The sequence below is a fragment of the Anomalospiza imberbis genome, chromosome 14 (genome assembly GCF_031753505.1).
Source record: "Anomalospiza imberbis isolate Cuckoo-Finch-1a 21T00152 chromosome 14, ASM3175350v1, whole genome shotgun sequence".
Lineage (NCBI taxonomy): Eukaryota > Metazoa > Chordata > Aves > Passeriformes > Viduidae > Anomalospiza > Anomalospiza imberbis.
The window spans coordinates 13739640-13761955 of record NC_089694.1 but is presented as its reverse complement, the minus strand read 5'-3'; the positions used below and the strand labels follow the sequence as shown (position 1 = coordinate 13761955).

The following is a 22316-nucleotide window of genomic DNA, read 5'->3' as shown; positions in this document are numbered from 1 at the left end:
TCTTAATAATTAGGATAGTATTTGATTACAAGCATTCTTTATGAGCCTACAACACATTTTCTTTGCAACTTAAAACTATCAGTAATTCTTACTGAGAAACAAATCATAATTTGATTTAGAGCTTAATTAAGCATTTAAATACCAACCTGCAAAACAGAGAAAACACTGTCTTCAAAAAATAAGACCACACAACATTATGGAAAAAGAAGAAAAAAGTAGAAGAGCAAAGAATATTTTTCACACAAAAATAGTAACAGGGAAAAATGTTATAGATTTTTCTGTGTTTTACTACAACTATTTGGCTCATGAAATTCATAGAGCTACACCCTCAGAAATCACAAACTAATACTGGCAACATGTTAGGAAGGTCTGAAAACATGTCCTTATCTAGCCAGGAGAAACGTGGCTGTTGTCTCCTCCATTTCTATACATCCAGTGGCTGAGACACAGCTCAGAGCACTTCCTTTGATGGTGGAGAACAGCCAATCAATACTCATGCCTGAGAAAATAAAGGCCAAGAAAACATCCTAAGGCATATTTCATTAAAGCATATATTAGTCACTCCATTTTTAAATAAGAACATATATTCAAGGAAGAACTTCTGAATAAAACACATTGAATTTTCAGGCTATGCTTCACATTTCTTTTGAATTAAAAGAAACTTGTATTTCTCTAAGGAATACACAAAGTTAGTTTACTCCAACTCAATACTTTACTGGCTCTCAGTCTCATCACTCCTTCACCCAGCACACGTTTTCACTTCTGAAACTAAGAGTTCGTCTTTGTGAAGTTCTTCAGGAAAATATAATTAGATAATACATAATTACATTTAAATAATTTTATATAATTTGATTTCTAACAACTCGTTTATGGGATAAGATGGCACTCACGCTGCAGAATCAATGCAGCTCATAAATTAGTAGTGGATTTCATCTTTGCAATGCCTCAGCGAAGCATTATATACAGGAGCAGCTAAAGGAAAATGTCACTTAAATTACTTGCTGCAGCAGCACAGAAAGTCTGTAATTGATCCACAAATATAATTGGAATCCTGAGTCAATATTCACTGTCCAAACCTCAAATAAGTATTTCTTTCACAGTAGATAAAACAGGAGAGGATCTGGTCATCGGACCCATTTTCCACTGTATCAATGAAACGTATCACAGTCTCGCTCCTCTTCACTAGGGCAATTCCTACAAGTTTATATCCTACTAAGTTTGCCTTACTCTGGATATGATAACAAATAAAAATAGCAATTGTTTTGTACAACTGCTATTTATCAGTGAAATCTTTGCAGTTTTGAAGAATTGGAAATCTCTACTGATATAACACCAGATGAGTTGCTATCAACATCAGCTGAATTATTGCTGCTTTATAATTACTTCTGGTTTGATCAAATTTCCATTGAAATTTAGATTCATCAAGGAGGCCTGAATCCACTAAATCCTTATCAAAATTTTCTGACATACCTAGTTAATTAACATACATCATCTATTTCCTTCAAGCATCCTGAAATTGAGTCTATGTATAAAGACTTTTATCCTTCTGATTGTCAACTGAAAATTCTCAATAAAGATGCCAGAACAGAAAGAACATCAGCTAAAAAACACAACTCACTCTGACAAATTATTAAGCTTACTAAAGAAAGAGGTAAGAAATAATAAAAGTTATTTTACAGGAAAGTCAGATTATCCTTAGCCCTTTATAAGACACTCATAATTCTTCAGTGGACCTAAATGAGCAGCAACAAAAAAAAAGACACAATATAATATATCCAGATAGCTCAAAATGCTTTTAAAGCCTTCCTCAGTAGTTTCTATAGAAATCAAAGCTCCTCAAACTGAAGAGTTCAAAGTTCTGGAAGAAGGATAGCTATAACAACCAAGGAAAATGTGAAATACTTTAGCCTTTAAAAGGTCACCTCACCACATACAAAACTGAATATTCTTTTAGCATGACCCTTTGCAAGAAGCAGAAGCTGTTTGACATCAAAACTGAAGACAGTGATGAATAGACAGGTTTTTGTGCACAGTTTGGAGTAGCTGATATTTACAAAACCTTGGCAGAAATAAGATGGCAAAAATGCTAGGACAGCTTCTAACATATTCCTGTCTATTGAAAAGGGAAAGCTGAAGAGCCATAGTGTTGATCAAAACATTTTCATCAAATTTTGCAGGCTGGTAGGCTGGTTTATTCAACAGTGACTAATTCTCCTCGGGGCCTTCCCGTTCTAGAACACAAGAAATGTTTTCATATGCTTAGAAAACACAGAATAGCCCTTAGTCTGTACACATAGAACTTCATTTTCCCAATTACAACTGCTTTTATATATTAAAGGATGGAGCTTAAGGATATGCAGTTTCCTCCTGCTTGACATCTCTTGGTAATTAGGTACCAGACTGACATGCCTGTAATATTTCCTGATAATGTGCTAATATTTGGCTCTTTGGCCTCAATGCCACTCTGAAATACATATTGTTTGAAGATTGCCAGCAAGCTGCAGCATGGATCTCCTAAACTCAGCTTTAGCAGAATTTTTATTAGCTTCTGAGTATATTTTATAATGTATGACAAACTGGTGTCAGTGTTGGTTCCTAGTTAAATAAATAGGATTTGGGGATTTTTATGTCATACTTAAATATGGATACATATGAAAACTAATCAAATCCTTTCATGCTTTGTTTTTCCTACTTTAGAAAGGAAAGCCATTGGTCTTCCTGTAAAGTGATTATGGTCCTTGCCCACCTTTTTCTCAATTCTACTTTATGCTCATTTTTCATTCTAAAGGTTGCCCTTAAAATGGCTACTCAGTGCTTATGTCACAACACTTATGTAAAGAAAACCCTATAGGGCTGATACTTCCTGCCACTGCATTTGCATTTTCAGGGGTACATAAGTAGCTGATCTTGAATAATTTAAAAGTATCTCTTTTTTTCCTGTCTGATTACCTCAGCTTAATTCAGGAATTTTTAAGTGCAGGATCATTGAGGCTTTTTAGTCTGGTGATGGATTGCTGGGGTTGATTTCGGAGAGAGGTTTCTTTTTCCTAATAGTTCTTAGAATTACCCAATTTTGTCTGCACCATACTCTAATCTTTTGCCTAATTAAGAAGAACGGCTTTGACTACTAGACCACTAATTCCAGCCTGAGAAGCTCCAGCAGCTGCCTCAGCCATAGCAGTCAAATCACATTGCCTCCTCTTCAGACCTTCTTCATTGCTCTGAATCACATTCCTGCAGCAATAGCTTTACAGGTGGAATCTCTTTAGTTTTGGGTTGATGTATTCGGTGTAACTGAAAGGCTCATTTCTGTGTGCCAGTGGCACCAAGCATAAAGACAAAGCACCAGGCACTCAGCACTCCTGTAGCAAGCACAAAGATACATTGAAGAACTCGGGGTCACTCAACAAATAAAAAAGCTGCAATCAGCAATCAGAAATTGAGACAAAGTTTGTATTTATGGAGCATTTAGATTGCACCATGGAAGCTGAATTTCATTTATCCTATGCAGAGCATGTCAGCAAATGGTCACACTGAGATAAAAAAACATGGATTTGAATTGTCTAGCCACTCTGATCCCTTTCTGTAAAATGAAGCCTCTCAAAATTGCCATTTCTTAAAAGTGTTTTTGCTAAACAAATCCCTTGCTTGTCTCAAGATCTCTTTCCATGTGACAATGAGTATTATTCAAATAGACACAAATTAATGTTATGGCCTTGACAGAGAGTATGAAAAGAGCACAGAGAACATGATACGACATTGTCAGTGATGCAACAACCTTCCACTGCAAAAACAAGCAGCAAATAAGTATTTGCAGGAGGCCAGACACTGTGATCCTGCAGAGGCACAATCAAACCCTGTTAGCATCCATGTGGGGCAGGTGCACTCACATTGCATCCACTCACGGGGCTTGTGCAACCTTAAATACTTCCAGCACCTCAGAACAAAACTTTTCTTCAGTTTTGTGCAACCTTAAATACTTCCAGCACCTCAGAACAAAACTTTTCTTCAGTTTCAGGGAAATAGGCAAGAGAGATTAAAGAGAAGAAAGCTCTTCAAATTAATACAAAGTTTTAACCAAGCTCAAGAGTAAAGTAGAGGGTATTTTAAAACACTAAGATAAAAAGAACTTTACTTTCTAAGCATATTATAGAAACATTGTTTGATTTTAACAAATTACACGTGGATATTTCCAAGTTTTATTCAAGAGATTTTACCAGGTTCATAAGCTGAGGGAGGGCATTTGCATAAATGCCAACACAAAGACCCAAGTTTTACGTTTCCCAATTATAGTTAATTATCATTCCTCAAAAAAGAAGTTTCTCAATTTTGAAAAAAGTCTGCTATTTAAACTGACATCTAATTTAGAAGCTCTTTTTTCTTAAATGGGAAATTAGTCCCCCTTTTTAAAATGTTCAAAAATTAACATTTTTTTCATCTTTTTAATCAAGTATGAGAATTCTTCTGAGACAAAAAAATCCCAAAGAGAATAGAAAGCACTGAATTAAAAACGAGAATTAAAAAAAAAAAAAGTGAAAAAAAAGGGAACAGAAATCAAAAGCAAATAACTTAATTCCATTGTCATGTCACCTACACATTACAAGAAGAAATCAGATTTCTACTATGCTAGAAAAGTGAGGGCTTCTTTCTGTGAAAGAAACATGAACAATAGTCCCTAAAAGACAAAAGCTACCAAACAGGAACAGCTGTTGTGGCCTCTTTTCTCTAATTCAAAGTTGGCAAGTTTGCTTCCTAAAGACCCCCCCATGAGACAAGAGAAATATAAACAGTAGCAGGCAGAATTCTGCAGCTCTAACAGAGGAGAATATGCAGTAGAGCCAAAATTAAAGGAAGATGAAAGAATCAAAATTATTTATGCTATGTGTGTGCATAATGGCTCATGTAGAAAACACTTTCTTTTCTCATTGTTTAGGAGCTGCTGACATCCTCAGAATATTTTAGTGCTAGCCATGTAGAAATGCAACAACACACATAGCTGAATGCTTTCCACTGTCATTCAGTGAAACACCTGGAATGCGCAAGATGTACTTTAGCACATTTCCTTCTGTTGAACTATTATATTGGCACATTTAGAAATGACAGAAAGATTATGAAGCACATAATAGCACAGTTTTTCGTCAAAAACATCTTGTCTCCCCAAGGGGTTTGATTTTTTACAGCATTTCATGTCTCATTACTGATAGTTACTGGTCAAGAATTGAAGCACTTCACTTGACCAGTTCATTATGCTGCTCTACTTAAAAGTTTTGGAGAGTTTCAGACTATACCAGACAATAAACAACAACAGAAACAACAAAAAACCATAGTCAGAGCAACAACCACATACACTTCATGTCATTTCCTTAAGAACACTTGATCAAAGTAAAAAGAACGAAGGGGAAAAAAAAACACCAAAAAATAAACAGAGAAAAAAATCAAAAACTCTTCAAAGATACAGAGTGGTTTTTATTTAAATGAAAATGCACATTAAATATTTCCTTTAGTTGTGTTTTCTGTGTTCATAGTTTGATCATCACATCTCATGACTTTTCAGAGTAGTAAACAATCATTTTCCCATAGGAAGCACTAATTTACGTGGTATTTTGACATTTAAGATATAACAGTTTAAGTTCCCAATAGGCATAATTAGAGCAAAAAAAGCACTAAAGTGAATAACTAGATAGCACTTGTGCATTGATATTTGAAGAAATAAAGTCCTAACCACAAGGGTACAACCAGTCTTGAGAAGTATTAAACAGAAAAATCCCAGACAAACTCTTAAAAGAAATAGTCAAAGAAATTATTTGGGTCTTATGAGTGAAAGTACGTAAGTTAACCTAGACCCCAGATAAAATGATCAAATTTCCTCATGACATACCAGAAGATACATAATTTACTAAAAACCTGACTTGAATTAATGAATATATTGTTGAGAAATAAAACTCATTGACATTAGGAGGAGAATACAACACAGACATGGGATAAGCATTGAGAAGACAAAGGGTTGGACTCACCAGTTCAAAATTCACCTCTAAGTCCTGTGATCTCACCTGATGCAATAACTGGTGTCAACTTTGTCAACACGTGATCACATTTTCAGCTCTTGAAGCTGCTCTACTGCATACAGAGCATATGGGTATCTGACCTAAGGGGAAAAAAAAAAGCAAAAGTAAGATAAAAATCAAAGTTCGATGGAAGATTCTCTAAATGCAATTATTTTATGAGTCAGTAAAAGGCCACTCCTGTTGTGATTAATTAGGATCATGATATAATTACCCTTCAGGATCACACCATCTGTTCATAAGGGTCCTTGCAGCTATTTTCCAATCCTTTTGTTTTTCTCTGGGTCTAAATCTAGCAGAGTCTCTCCCCTCTAGTTCACAGCAGAGCACAGTGCACAGGGGGCTTTGCCAAACAGGGGGGACCCCAAGGGGAGGTCGGGGCCCCCCCAGCAGCCCCCAGCTCACAGGGCAGCAGGGGATGGACCTGGACAGGACAGGACAGGACAGGGGCTGAGCCTTCTGGGGAGCAGCTGAGGGAGCTGGGGCTTCATCCTGGACAAAAGAGGCTCAGGGGATGTTAGCACTCTCCAGAGCTCCTTGACAGGAGGTTGTAACCAGGTGGGGGTCAGGTCTTCCCCCAAACAATAGGACCTGCAGAAATGTCCTCAACTTGTGCCAGGGGAGGTTCAGGCTGGATATTAGAAAACATTCTTTCACTTAAAGGGCTGCCAAGCACTGGAACAGGATGTCCAAGGAAGTGGTTGAGTCACCATCCCTGGAGATATTTAAAAGATGTGTAGCTGTGGTGCTTGGGGCTTGGATTGGTAGTTTGGTTAGCAGTTGGACTTGATCTTAAAGATATTTTCCAACTTCAACAATTCTATGAAATATTAAGTACATAGTCAAATAAATGTCACCAGCATATTAAGACTGAATAAAACACAAAAAGAAAATTAAACCTGCAGTTTTTCCTCGGTCAGATTAAACAGCAAAACAAAAATGCACAACAGCTATAAAGGTACAAAATTATTCATGTGCATTGCTCTGAGTTACACATATTTTTCTGTAGTCTGAGATCCTTTACATTTTTCAAAGTTTAAGTCAAAGATGTTTTAAAGTTCCTTTTTCATCTGCAATATTGTGTGCTAATATGTTAATATATTTTTTCTAAACCAATATTCAGTGAAATGATTGATGATGGTGAACACTTATAAGTCTATTTTGATAAATCACTATGTAGTCCTCAAGACAGCTTTATTTATAATACATGCCAGTTATGCCAGGTTTTTTCATATTGATTCCTTCTACTGGGTATGACAAGCAAACAGAAGCAAGTGGTTTCAGTGAGATTCATTTAGCACAGGAGATTTCCATTGTTATTAAAAAAGATTATTAAGGGGTAGGGGTTTTTCTTAAATATTGTATAATAAGCTACTAACTCTCTGCAACAACTTTGTAAAAAAAATTCTTGTTTACTTTCTTATGATATATACAATTCACATTTATCTAGGCTGGGGAGAAATCTTTAGGGTGTTGTCAGATTTGAATATACTTTAAAGATACCCACTTCTTTTTTCTCCTATTCTCATGTCTCTTTGTTCTTACATTGCTAAATTTGTCATTTTTCAGTCCCTGAATTTCCACATTTCTGCTTCTAAAACAGCTCACACTAAAAGCAAACTTAACTATTTAACGCATCTTTTAGACAGACTATGTCTAATGTTATCACCAAATTTAGCATGATTCTTATGCTCCAAAATTTTTCCTTCTCCCCTCCAAGGAAAGCTAAGATTAACAGCTAAGATTTTTCACATTGGAAATCCACATGGATGAGAGTTGCACACCTACCACATATCTCCTTTTATAAGGATTAAAAAGGAGAAAATACTAATTTCAGGTTTTCTGTGGCAAAAGCTGTCAACTGGTACTGCACAGTATTGTCATAGATGTTTCTACCTTCCCAATCTTCCTCCAGTTACTTCAATAGATGTTTTCAGTACAGCCAATGGCACCAGTGAGCATCTGATTCATTTCCAATGTACAAACATTAAGCATTTTGGATACAGGAAACTAAAACTACCCAGAGGAGAGGCTCTTAAGGTCATCAGGGTGTATCAGTTTTTCTTCATCTGAATTTAAGCACCTGCCACACATCAGTTTGCCTAAGAGCAGTTAGAAAAGCTTTTATTTCATCTCAACTTTTCAAACAGAATTAATATTGTAGTGAAGGAGCCTTTCTCCCTACCCCACAGGACATGAATACTGGTTGCTTGCAGACCAAGACTTAATGACTTCTAAATACTTTCAGATACTGCATGCGTTTCAAGGGAACAGCTTCACATTGTTTTCATCTTGGAATCTGTACCACAGATGGAGAAGGAAATTAAATTTTGCAGCTACACAGAGTATTTGTTTTAGTTATGGAAAAGTCTGACAAAATAAAGTAGCACTTCAATTACATAAAAAGAATTTTCAAGATAAGAAAGGCCTTGTGCCAGTACTTTCGCCATCTTTTGCACAACTTCCTGAACTTCCCAGGTCACAATACTAGGAAGCAATACAATGTGCTACCTAGAGTTACTTTGCAGGACAGCAAAGAGTTGTGCTGTCCAACCCCTGAGGATGTGAGCACAGCAGTTTCAGCAGCTTGTATTTAATATCCCTGGTTTATGCATGCCAAAGTGAAAAGTGTCCAACTAAGGTCAGATTTGAAACACCACTACTGAAAAGCAATTTGAAATAATCAGAAACTGTATCAGACTCCATCCAAAATTGCTCCAGTGTTGCACCAATACTATCACAAGGCTCCTGCTCATCGTGGCTGCGTTTCCCTTTGCCCCCCAGCACTGCACGTTTCACACAGTGAGCACAGCTGCAGTGAGACAGAAACCACACCACTGCAGGAGCTGTCACCTCACCCATGGTCTTCTCCTCAAAGTGTGCTCTTTTTCCTTTAACAGCTGCCATTTTGGAGCTCTAATTTAGCAAGGACAACCTAGTATGAGAGAGCTTTTTTCAATTATTTTTTCTTTAATAAATTGTCAAGTCCACAAAACAACACTGAACAACATTATCCTGAAGGGGATCCAGCATCATAGCTGTGTCAGGTACAGTTTTCACTGCAAACTGCTGGAGCCATCCTTTCATCTTAGCTTCTCTGTCTTTCCTTCAGAATGATGCTGCCAAACAAAGGCCATAAATGTGAAATGCAAAAATGCAAATCTCTTTTTATTTTTTTTGTCAGCTTGTATGAGAACCTTCAAATTTTAGTTAACTTTCCCATTGTACACAGCAAAAAAATCTCAAAATTACAAAGGAAGGATGTTTCATTTTCAATACCGTAAAATATACTCCTCTTGTTGAATGGTCATGTAGCTCAAAAAAAAATAAAATATCACAGAGGTTGGGAGGATTCTTTTTTTAAGGTTATTTTCCCCTTTCCACATTGTACAAACATTCTAAATCCGGATACCTAAAAGCAATTTTACTTGACTAAACACAGAAGCTGTAAACTCAAGCTGCAGTGGCTGTGTCAGTGCTTCCTGTGTTGTAATTTCATTTCCACATAGACAGATAGAAGGTTTATCTTATTGCCACTTACTCTTCAAGTGAAATAAAACAAAGGGGAAGATATGTCCCTTCCAGAGGGAAGAAAACCAACATCAAAGATAAAATACCACATATATGGTAAGTTCTGAATACACAGACTAATTGCAAGATAGAAGCAGCAATTTAGGATTGCAACATGAATTTGTTGATTTTGGTTACAGCTACTTATTTTATCCAATGATAACACAGCCATCTCAATATTTTGGTTTCAAAGTGAGTGTATTTTTAGGGAAAAAATGGAGATAAAATTCTGGTTTCCATTCTCTTGGACTGTGACATCCCTGCTGCAAGGCTGACCCCAGAGCCCCCCAGCAGGCTTGTGCTCTCTCTGTCTCCAGAGCAGCACCAGTGCCCAGCCCTGCCTTCAGCCACCTGCCCTGCCAGAGCTGCACAGAACCCACACAGAACCCACACCCTGGCGTGGCAGCACCTGCTCAGCATCATCCAGCTTCCAGCCCACAGCACTTCTCCTTCCCTGCCATCCAAACCCTCCCTTCCCCCTGAAGCCTCTAAGTGAAACAAAAATTCAGTGACTATTGTCTTTCCAACTCTTACTGGCTCTTGAAAAATTCTTCAGCTCCACTCCCCTCTTCTTCCCTGTCCCACCCTGAATACTTGAGTTAGTCTGCCAGTAGTCTTGAAGGAAAATTTCCAAGGAAATCAAACTCAGTCTCCCAAGGCCCTTCTGGACTCCCCTAGTTCCCTCCTGTTCCACCAGGCCAATCTATTTCCCAGCCTGACCCTCCCTTTTCTGTGCAGAATGCAGGCAGTTACTTCATTCATTCGTCCCAGTTTACGCACTCAGATTCAAATGCAAACACACAGATTTTCACTCTCTTGCCACTAAAAAGTTTACACTTTTAGAGGTGACAGATGATCTCCTGGACCTGCAGCTTGATGGGAGCAAGTACCGCCTGGTGGTAGCACAAGGCATTATCCCCAGTGCCCCTGTGAACTGATTTGTTCGCTTGGAGAAGATTGTGTAGTTAAAAGAGCTTTTCCAAGAAGAAACCAGATATAAACACAAATCAAAATTCCACATTGAAAGGCATATACATAGACTCCTAAATACTTAAGAAAATCAGGGTTTTTTTGATGATGCAGTCATTGAAGACATGAATACACATGCACATCTGCACTTCACTGATGTTACTATTCAGTGTTCATAAAATCCAGTTTAATTAAAAAACCCCACACTCCAATGACAAAATTCTGGACAAAAAAACAATATTTATCTCTTCCAAAGAGTTTGGAAGCCATAAGTAGTTGTTCTTTTTATGTAAATCATGAATGTGAATCCGCATTTCTAACACTTCTGAACTTTAAGAAGGATAAACATCCAGATTTCAAAGGAAAAGCTCGGATCTTGGGATGAATTTGGAGCTTAGTTCTCATTTCCATGGATTTCAAGAACATGAAATTTTGGGAATTAAGCACAGGCCTTTAGATAATAATCTTGATTAAGTTCTGTATAGGATATATGAAGTAAGAAAGTATGACAGCTGCATTCCTGTTTGGTTTATGAAACAAGAAAAATGCCACCAGAAAAGGATACACAAGATTTTAATGTTACATAAGCAAATAAAAATGTGTATGTGTGTCAGTCAGCTGTCAAACAGCATGTACCCACATTACGAACACAGGAAGAGAGGAGCAGCATCACGTTATAAAACCTCTATAACCCTTCACATTTCATACCATGGCCCAGTGATTATGGGACTGGAGTGACCCAGAATGAAGAGATTAAAGCCTATTCTTACTTTTCCATCAGTCTGCTGAGTAATCTTTGGCAAACCATTTCATTTTCTACATGTCAGCATCCCAACATGACAAATTGCTGTAACAACATTTAAGTCCTTTATAAATCACCTTGACAGCCAGTAATGAAGACAAGTTTTATTGCACAAAAAATAAAAAAATTAAACAGTTCTGAGCCATTTAGTGATATGTTAAATAAGACATGTAAGTGTATAATGGTTTAATTTTTGTCAGCTTTAGAAGGAATGAGCTTCGAAGTTCAAGAGCATATTCTTACTTTACAAGGCAGATATTCCACCTCTGCAATTGTTCCAACCCTTCCAGAACATAAGACAATTGCCAAAAGACCTTTCAGGGTTCTTTCCAATGGGGATGTCTGAAAAATAGTCACAAAATATTCTCATATAGCATGTTTCAGAAACATTCCCTTGGCCTAAACTATATAGCTTGCACAAAGTATCTAAGGGTGGAGAGCTAACTATGGATCAGTACCTATTTATGATTTTTCTTCTCTTTCATTTAAATTCAGAAAGATTAGGCCATCCTTCCAGCATTGCATTTATAAGTAGGATACTATACTTTTTTTTTATATTTTTACTTCACATGGAAATAACTTCACCTGAAAGTTTCCCCTGACACATTTTAAAACTCTCTTTTACATGGCACACATACTTGCTAAAGAAAATGGAATGCTGAAAACTCACCTTTACCACAATTCTATCACACAGAGCACACGAATATCTCATCTCTGCTCCTAGAATTCCCATTTTGTTTTAAGGAACTGGATTGAAGAAGACCCTCTCTTTGCTTCCAAAAATAAGCTTGACATGATTAATATAAAAGCATTCCTTTTTTCTCTGACAATGTTTTTAGCTTCTCTGCTGAGGGTTAAACAGCTTCTAAATCATCACCCTCCAACTGCTTTCATCTGCAGACTACACTAAAACACATGATTCTCACAAAATTTTACATCCTTATTAAGCACTCCTGTTTAACAGAAAAGCTTTTTAAGCTTGGATAATCTTTTCAAATAATCTAGCTCAATTTTTTAAGAAACCGATTAACAAAACAGAGGAAAAAATTTCAGGATGAAAGAAAAGGCCCAAAAGACCACTAGATATTTGCATTTGCTGATAAATTCTGGTTTAATTTTGACAAAAACATTGGAGATATGGGAAGATAAGTGCAAATTTTACTGCATCTCACACATTAAGATAAAATCAGGATTTCTTTAAATAGGCTCAATGTTTCATTAAACTTTAAAAGTATGGTAGCTGCAGCTTCCCAATTAGACATGAAATATGAAATAAGAACTTTGCATACATCAGTGACTTTTTGAGACTATAATTGCATGAGTCTGTATGAAATTGTCTTGTGCAGAACGTACATCCAAAAAGGCTTAGACATACTGCCAGGTTCTCATTTTCCTTCTTTATACAGAATACAGGTGCAATTATCAGCAAAATAAAAAGCAGCAAGGTCCCACTGTCTTCTCCACCAGAAAAACCAAGCTTTACAGAAATAATTTGCAAAACTTAAACAGCTCTTAAATTTCCAGAACCTTTTACAACACATAGATTCACATAACATTAGGTGCAAGAAAATACATCTAAACTTGAAATTAACACTGCCACATTCCCACATAGACCATTGACTAAAGCAACTCTCTGAGCAGCTGGCAGGCTTCTCCACTTAAATAGTGTGCAATATTTGAAGTCAGCAGTACCTGGCATTTGCTGCTGGAGCTCTTAAATAGAGTTTATTCCAATAACATTCCAAACTCATTTAAAATACAATAAACTTGAGCTTTCTATTTTGTTTTCATTAGCTGGCAGCTTTAGATTAGGTCATAGGAAAATGTTCATAAATGCTTTTATTTTATATATATTTTATGTCAATACATCTGTAGCTAGATAGGAATATACATGCCAACTTGAAAGAATGAAAGATGAGAATTATTTTTTAAGTACTTTGCCTGACAGAAGTTACCTTCAAATGAATTTATATTTAAATAAAAAATTTTAACTGCACACAAAATTATGATAAATATAATGGTTGAATTCACCAGGCAACCACCAATTACCCACATATAAAGCACTCATTGCTAGATACTTATAAGATATATCCTCACAAAAACAAAATAAATCATCATACCAAAACACACATGCTACAACACAGACTTTAGTTTTATAAAAAGTGATTAATAGAAAGTGATTTTGGTTTCTACATCTATTTTTCAAGAGGGGAGAAAATGGTCATGACTTTGATCTATCAGCAAAAATTCTATCAATTTTGCACCCTCACCTAACTTGAAAACATAAGTATGTAGGTTTATAAATAAAAAGAGAGAAATATATCCATATATTCTTATTGCTAAAGTCACACCTACTTCCCAGGCCAGATGAGTAGAAATCCTAATACACGGTTTGGACTACATAGGCTAAATTTTTAATGTACTTTATGAAGCACAAATTTTTGTTTTGAGAGAAAAAAAAAGTTTCTTACTTCTGGACTGGCAGTGGCAATAATAGTTAGAGATACTTTTGCTTGTGAAGGTAAGCTTAAGAACAACAACATGGATATGAAGACAGAGCAAAAAGCAACTGAAGAGAGAGAGGAGTGCAAAGCTGTCATAGTTGAATTAGGGCTTTCAAACAAGCAGAAAATAGTCACAAAGAGAAAAAGATTAAAAGATGGTGCCTACATTTCCAAACATTTCTAAAGGTAGGCTTTGATGTGAAAAATGGCTGCATCCCCACTATGACTGTGAGAGGAAATAGATGAATTCCTCTTTTAAAAGCATTTATTAAGAACAAAGCAAAAGAACTGCAACAAGCCAGTTGCAAGGGTTTCCATAACCCTGTAGAAAGATAAAAAACAGTGGGAAGTTTGTGAAGACCAAATCCAAATTTTTCAGAATTCTATGCTTTCTTTTATTACAAATTCCTCTCTGGGCTATATATATATAATACTTCTGCTGTAACTTAAAACTCCACAAGCTGCTGCACAAGCACATGCATTAAAAGACTGAAAATGAGGACTGTGAGAGCAAAGGTGTTTATTACTCTGAACAAAGTTATGGCTACCATGGACTTCGAACCCAGTAAACGACTAAATACTAAAATAAGTTTTTAATAGTCTTTGAGATGGGTTTTTACTGGCTGTTATTTGGTTTGTTAGGGGTTTTGTTTTTAAACAATCATGGAAACAATCACAAATCCCAGATGAATGAACTCAATTTTAATGCCTCCTCACTGCTCAAGCTAATTTAGCATAACACCCAGAGAGCCATTTCCTTTATTTAGGATGCCTATTTGTTCTAGGGCATGGTGGTTTCAGTTTCTTTTTTTAAAGGAAGTGTGATACTGTTTTTTTTTTTTTTTTTCAAATAGAGATGAATTGTGCTAGGAAATACAAACAGGATATTTTTCTCCCTCACATTAATAGCAACCAGACAGCAACATCAAAAATGTAAGGTTTCCTTTCTTATTTACTGAAAGTAAGAAAAAATAAAGGATCTTTGACCATGTCAAAACTAATGCAGACATTTCTAACTGAAAACTACAGACAACAGTACAACAAAAGATTGTCTGAAGATGCAAGGAAAGCATTTCCAAAAATGCTTTATCCCTCTTCTGTCAAGGAAGGTAGGAGCAGACAAGAAGTAGCATTTGTTTTCTTCCAGTACTCTATTCCCAATGATGAAAAGTTCATATCCAAGAACACATGTAATTGATAGAACTAATACAAAAAAAAAAAAAACTGAATTTCCTTCAACAGAAGATAGTATTGTTCAAACCAGCAGGGAAAGTCAAGACAAAATCTTTTCCAGTGCCTTACATCTTAATGAAGCTAAGGGTTTGCTACAGATCTCATCTGGTACTAAGTGCAAATTTAAAAGCAAAGTTCTCAGCAGCAACCTGTGTGCTCACACAAGACAGTCATGCTTCCCAGTCAGATCAAACTGACCCCAGACTGCTTTCACACATTTATCAGCCATCTGGCTGCAGGAGCTGGGTGCACCATTCGCAAGGAGTGCTGATGCCACCAGGCTGGGAGGTGCACCAAGCTCTCGAGGGCCCCTCTGCTCTGCAGAATGGCTTTGAGGGGGTGCCTGTGTGGAGCAGCTGAGGACTTTGGGACTGTACACAAAGGTATAAAGCTGTCAGAGCATCCAAAGGAGCCTCCTCCTTTGGAATATCCAGAGAAGCCTCCAGAGGAGCAGCCGAGGGCAGGCACAGATCTCTTTGCTCTCATGACCAGTGACAGGATTCAAGGGAGTGGGATGAAGTTGGATATTAAGAAAAAGTTCTTCCCACAGAGGATGCTTGAACACTGAACAGAATCCAGCCCCCTGGGCAGTGGTCACAGTCCCAAGCCTGTGCAAGGAGTGTTTGGACAATGCTCTCAGCCACATGGTGAGACTGTAGGAGTGGTCCTTACACAGCCAGGAGTTGAACTTCCATGATCCTCATTGGACCCTTACAACTCAGGATATTGTGTAAGTAACAGGAAAATATTGGAATTTGGTCTTCTTGCTTAAAACATGCAGATAAACTTCTAAAAGAATGAATTATCTGTATGGAAAAAATTCATTATTACTACGTATCAGCACTCAATTATAAGCAACATTGCAGGGCTTCATTTTTTCTTATACCTAGCCACAGAGTTAAGGTAACACGAAAAATTCACCTTATAAATAGAGAAACAAAATTCTAGTTACAACTTAACATTTTTATCAAACAATATTCCTTGAAAATTGATAGATATGGAAGGTAAGGTACCTGAAATTACTAAGATCAAGGGTTAAAACTCCAAATTATTTTCTAACCAGTTCTGTTCTGTAATCTAAATACAACAATAATTAAAATGGTACATATGTTGTCTTTTCATTTGAAGGGAAATCAAAGTAATTTTTAAAAAGCCTTAACATTTTAAACTTACTGATGATGCACAGAAAACAAGAGTAATCCATGTGTCAGAATTTATAAAGACGTGGGAATAGTTACAGGGGAAAATACTGATATTTTCCAAATTTAATGCATTTCCTGGTTGCCCAGCAACTTGAAATCACCTTGTTACTGCTCAAGGCTCCAGACTAGATGCAGCAAGATACTTGGAAAGCCTGAGCTTAAAGCACTTAATTAGGCAGCATCTCCCTCTTGGAAGTAATTCAGAAATCCAGTACCATCCTTATGCAATTCCTGGGGAAAACAGCACAGAAATGTCAGGCCACACTGTTCTAAACAGACAGCAAAACCTTCCAAGGAGACAAAAACATAGAAGCTACTTGTAATCCTTCATTCCTCTGGGGAGTAGATACAGAGCCAAAAGCAAAGATTCTGTTGGGTACCTAGAGGAGAGAATCCACCCATGGGTAGGGAACCAGCAAATGCTCTTTTAGAGATCACAATCAGGAGAAAAAGAGTGGATGATCGCTGTACCTGCTGCAAACCCATCTTGCTGAAGGAAAGTGTGTAAAGAGAATATCAAATATTGGTATTATTAGAGACATTTTGCCAGAAGAGGGCTTCTGCTTGAACTTGGTATGATTTGTACATAGAAAACATTCAAGCATTCAATACAATAATCCTCCTAGTTTAAACCTGAAATACAGGTCTTGTTTTATACTTCTAATGTCACACCAATGGTAAAAGGTGTTCATTCTTAACTGTATGGCAGAAAACACCTTGGCTTATGTGTGTAAATGTTATTTTCTGGGCAAGTCTGTAAAGATTATGTTAATCACTAACAGACACATTTTGAAGTAATTGTAATACAAATATAAGTACGGAACACATTTTTCATGATTTTGAAAAGTTCAGCACTTTGGACTAATTTAAAGACCTAAGCCAAGTTTCATGTTAATATAGCAATTAATTAAACTTGGTTTGAGCATGAGGAGCTTTTCCAAAACTGCTGCTTTTCTCTATTTTCATAATATGAGAGGAGAATGAAGGCTTTCTCTACAAGCATAGGAGCAGTGGTAGATTGAACTACATAATTACAAGCAAAAAAAATCCTGATGCTAAATAGTTATAAGTCAGACCGTCTCATAGGTGACCAAACAAAAAATGTCCCAGTACTCTTGTCAACTCTGGACATCAAAAACATTTTATCTCATGAGGAGATAAAATCTCTACATCACAGCAAGAGCAGATGAGCACAGCACATTGGTATATCTGCAGCTTGGGGTTACTGGTCATCAAGAAGCAGGAACACTTTGTGCTCATTGACTATGAAGTTTTCCTAAAGTTCACAGTGAATTCAGGATGTTACTCACTAAGAATGGATTTCAGACAACCATATCAATTTTCAAGGTTCTGCTTAGTATCCACCAACTTACTGGCTTCAGCTAGAGATTTTTGCACTTCTATTACACCTCATTACCATAAGGAAGCTACCAGCTGTGTTAAGAATAAATGTCTTTTGTGACTCCCTCATTCCCTCTCTCAGACACATACCATAGTTTGAGGTCTAAAAATAGAGCAGACAAAACCTCCCATGGCATTTTATGTCATTTAATTTTCATCTTCATCTGATTTTGAAGGCCCTGCAGTAAACAGCAATAACTGAAAACAGCAGATGCTTCTGTTTGGGTTTTGTTTAGGTAAGTGTTCCAACAGAACAAGTCCACTGTAACCACTACTTTTGACATCTTTGAGACCTGGCCTGCCCTGTAAGTTAGCCTGCCTAACAAGATAGCTTAATTACACATATTTGACTAAGCATACTTACATAAGCATCCAATTATAGCTTAAAAACAACACTCAACATGCATAGCCATCTGTCATTGAATGTATCTGTTGTTAAGGCATAATGGTGTGCTCAGCTTTTTCCTTTCCAAATATATTTAATATTATCTGCAGCTACAGAAAAGAAAAAATGGCAAAGCAACCATTTGGAATGCAATAATGCATTACCTTGACAACTGAAAACAAATATACAGGAGAATCTGCCAATATTCTCCAAATATCCCCTCAAATCAATGTCATTTCATTTTAGTAAAAATTACAGATAATAGTAGAACTAGCACTTGCCAACACAGAAGCAAAACTGACTTGAAATTCTTCTACCTTTTCTTTTCAAAATATTGTTGAATGTAATCTTCTTTCTAGGATAAATTATCAACATTTCTGCCACTGAAAGATAAAATGACATTTAAATATATCTCAGGAGAATAGGAGTCAATCAGCACAGGAAAAGATAAATGCATGATGAGATATATTTAGAAAGTGCTGTAATGACACGCTGTTTTGCAGTGGGAGGCATTAAAAACCCTACTATTAGTCACCACTTCTAACTACAGAACCATGATACTGCTTTTACCAGTCAGACATGGTACCAGCTGCAATTACCCACAGAACCGAATGTTAAGTTGCCAATGATAATAACAGTACACATACCCCAAGACACAACCGTCATTAGCATAAATACCCACATCATCTGTGCCTAAAAGTGATATACTTCATTTCAAAAAAATTGTTTCTCCCTTCAAGACACTTTTGCCTCCCTTAGAAATGTGTTCCTTGGTCTACAAAATAGAAAGAAGTGTATTATCTGCAAGAAAATGAAAGTCCTTCTCATCTAATGATTATTCTGTAAAATCAAAGAGATTTCAGTCTGGAAATAGAAAATCATATAATCACAGAATGGTTTGGGTTGGAATGGACTTTAAAGATCACCTAGTTCCATCCTCCTGCCAAAGAGGGGGGGGACACCTTCCACTAGACCAGTTGGCTCAAAGCCTCATCCAACCTGGTCTTGAACATTTCCAGGGATGGGAAGGCCAGAACCTTTCTGCCAAACTGTTCCACTGCCTCACTGCTCTCAAGGGGAAGATTTTTTTCCTAATGTTTAATCTAAACCTGCCTTTTTCCAGTTTAAAGCCATTCCCCCTTATGCTATCACTCCATGCCCTTGCCAAAAGTCCCTCTCCAGCTCTCTTGGAGACCCTTAGGCACTGGAAGGAGCTCTCAGGTCATCCCAGACCCCCCTCCATCCATCAAGTCCACGTCTCTCCAGTTTAGAGACCAGGGTATTGAGCAGGACCGTGCCAGGTGCTCTGCACCAGTCCAGGCAGAGTGTGTCAGCTACCCTTCCATTACTCAGCAATGCTGTAACCTCTTCATAAAAGGCCATCAAGTTTGTCAGGCACAATTTGGCCTTAGTGAAGCCACATTGGCTATCACTATCCCTCTCATTTTCTATGCGTCTTCTCAGCTTCCAGGAAGATCTGCTCAGAGGTGAGACTGAATGACCCTGTTCTTTGAGTCTTCTTTTTCCTCCCTTTTTTAAAGTGGGAGTTGTCTTCCACTCTTCCTCTGGGCACCACTTGCTGGCACTGGATTCAACCTGGTAGGAGTGGGGTGGACTGAGATTCCCCTTCACAGACACCTGTTGTTTAAAGCCCTCATTACCAGCTTGTCAAGGCTATGAGCAAGTATTCTCTTCCCCTTCTCTGACAGATGGATTCAGTGAGCCCCCAGTAGATACCTTTTACTATTGAGGGGAACTGCTCTTATTGTAGCTTTGTGTTTGAGGAAATACAAGCAGAAGTGGAAAAGAAACTGAGAAAAAAACACCAAATAACAAAAAAAAAGTTTCTGAAACAATCAGTTTGGTGTAATAGTAGAAATAAAAACACCTACATTATTTTCAATAGATGTTTAAATAACAGTCTGCTTTTCTCTCATTATGCTGTGTAACAAATGAGGGTCCATTATTTGTCCCTTGAATAAATGATGGCAATATGACGAAAACCTATTCTACTGAAGCAGATCTCCATATGCTTGCAGCATGCAAGGCAGATTCATGCAAAGCTGCCTCCTAAACCTGCACAGCCCAGTGTGGATAGCACAGCATCCCTCAGCGAGGCTGGCCAGACTTGGATCAAACTGCATGTGCCAGACTGCAGCTCATTACAGCAAGCACACAGACCTTGAAGAAATACTAGGAATTATTATTAAACTGCTGAAGTCCAACTGTGAATGCTGATTTTTTAAAATTCCTGTTTGTGGGCAAAAACAAAGGTGTTAAAATACCGAAGAGTACTTTAACACATGCAAAATTTATTATCTAAATAAAAACAAGCCTCAATTTACAATCCTTCCCATCATTTGCCCATATGAAAGAGTTACCATAACAATAAGCTACAATTTAAATTAACATTACAGTGCTGTAACTCCCCTGAAACAAAGCACTACCTTGTAAAAGTGAGCACCAGTAGGACACACAAGGAGAGTCAGCATAAAGTAGTGACAACCTCTTTGTGTTGCACATCAGCTTCTACCTGGGCAAAAGCTGAAAACAGAACAGGCCTGAAGGTGGCAAAACCCTGGTCACCACAAATCAAAGTGGTTTTTTTTTTTTGGATTTGGCACTAAACAAAAGTTTACTGACATGAGGACTGACAGATGTCAATAAGGCAAATAGCTAATTGAAATGCTTGCATTAATCCTTTTTAATCATTTTCAAACAAATTAAACATAGCTCAAACTATTTCAGAGTAGAAGAAAAAACAAAAACGAGTTTTTGAATGGGTTCACTTAAATCTCTTGCTATCACAGGAACTGAGGACATTCATATTTTGGGGTCTGGGGAGGTGATTTAGCAGACTTCATTCATTCCACTTAAATTTTTAATACAGCATAATGAAAACTCTCCTGGTTATGAGGCACAGGCACAAAAACTACCTGAATTCTGAGCTAGTTATCTACTACACAATTACCTGTAAACCTAAAGTATTTATGTAATGACATATGATCCTTCCAGTTGTACGCTCCCCACTTCTTGCAATGAGCCTGCTCTAATCTCAAACTTGGTGTGAAAAGCTTGCTTAGATGCCAGGAATGTTCTCTTTAAAACCAAACCATAGAAATTTTCTGGTTAATTTCTAGTTAATTTTCTAGAACTTCAGAGGTCAATCTCTAGTATTTATAACAGCAAGAATTTAGCAACTGATTTGGGTTTGTTAATTAAAACCTGTGGCTTTATTCTCAGGGTATCTAAGGCCAATAACTACTTTCTAGCACATCCAATAAAACTGCACAGAAAAAAAATCCCAGTTGTATGTTATGTTTTTCCTCTTTCAATACCCAACAACAATTTGCCTACTTTTAATTAGGAGTTCATTTGCTCTAATGGTTTCTATTCGTATCTCAGACAACTAATAAATAACACTTCTAACAACTCTCAAACACTGAAATGCAAGAACCTCTGCTCTGGTGCACAAGAGCACTTTTACTGCTTTCTAGAATATTTGTGCTCAACACCAAAAACAATCTTGCAAAAACTCCACAATTTATTTAAGAATTGTAATTTACAAAGCCCTTTTGTCAGGAATTTTATCTTAATTTAATTTTGCACATTTTTGACCTGTTAGAAAGTTGTATCTCCTCATGTATCTTAATTTTATCAGGACATAGATTTGTTAGATTCTGAGAAGTGCACTTAACCTTGTTGAACTTCATACAACTGGTATCTTGTCCAACAGCTTTATGTAAAGTACATCTAAAAATACACATTTGAACCCAGCTAATATATATATTTATATTCACACCCCCCTATATATACATAAATTCATAATGGTCACTTTAGGAAATTTGGTCCAGGGCAGCCATGATTTTTATTCAAAACATGATTTCTATCATAAAACTATAACATCTACCAAAAAATTCCCATGATTTAGGGATATCGTATCACCTATTGGAAATACATTATGCAGATAGAGATTTACTGAAGCTTTAAGTATTTTTTTTTTTTTTTAATATTAAAGGAATCAATAATCAGAAGTGCTCCAAATTCCTGAAAGTAAAGCTTAGACAGTGCAGCTGTGGATGGAATGAGGCCAGCAGTGAGCCCAGGCTGCCCCACCCTGTGACCCTTCCTGCAGTTCCCTCTCCTGCTCTGCACACCCTGAAGCAGAGGCAGGGCTGTAGAAGCACA

General features: G+C 37.0%; 1 long non-coding RNA gene across 1 annotated transcript in view; it reads right to left on the bottom strand.

Annotated features, from left to right (window-relative positions):
- The window catches only part of LOC137482254 (uncharacterized), a 129211-nt gene extending 112377 nt beyond the window's left edge, over positions 1-16834 (bottom strand). The window contains exons 1-2 of the long non-coding RNA XR_011003964.1: positions 16723-16834; positions 6051-6145 (exon numbers count right to left, since the gene is read on the bottom strand). This is a non-coding gene — a long non-coding RNA (uncharacterized lncRNA). The remainder of the gene's footprint in view (positions 1-6050; positions 6146-16722) is intronic.
- Between the last annotated feature and the right edge of the window lie 5482 nt (positions 16835-22316).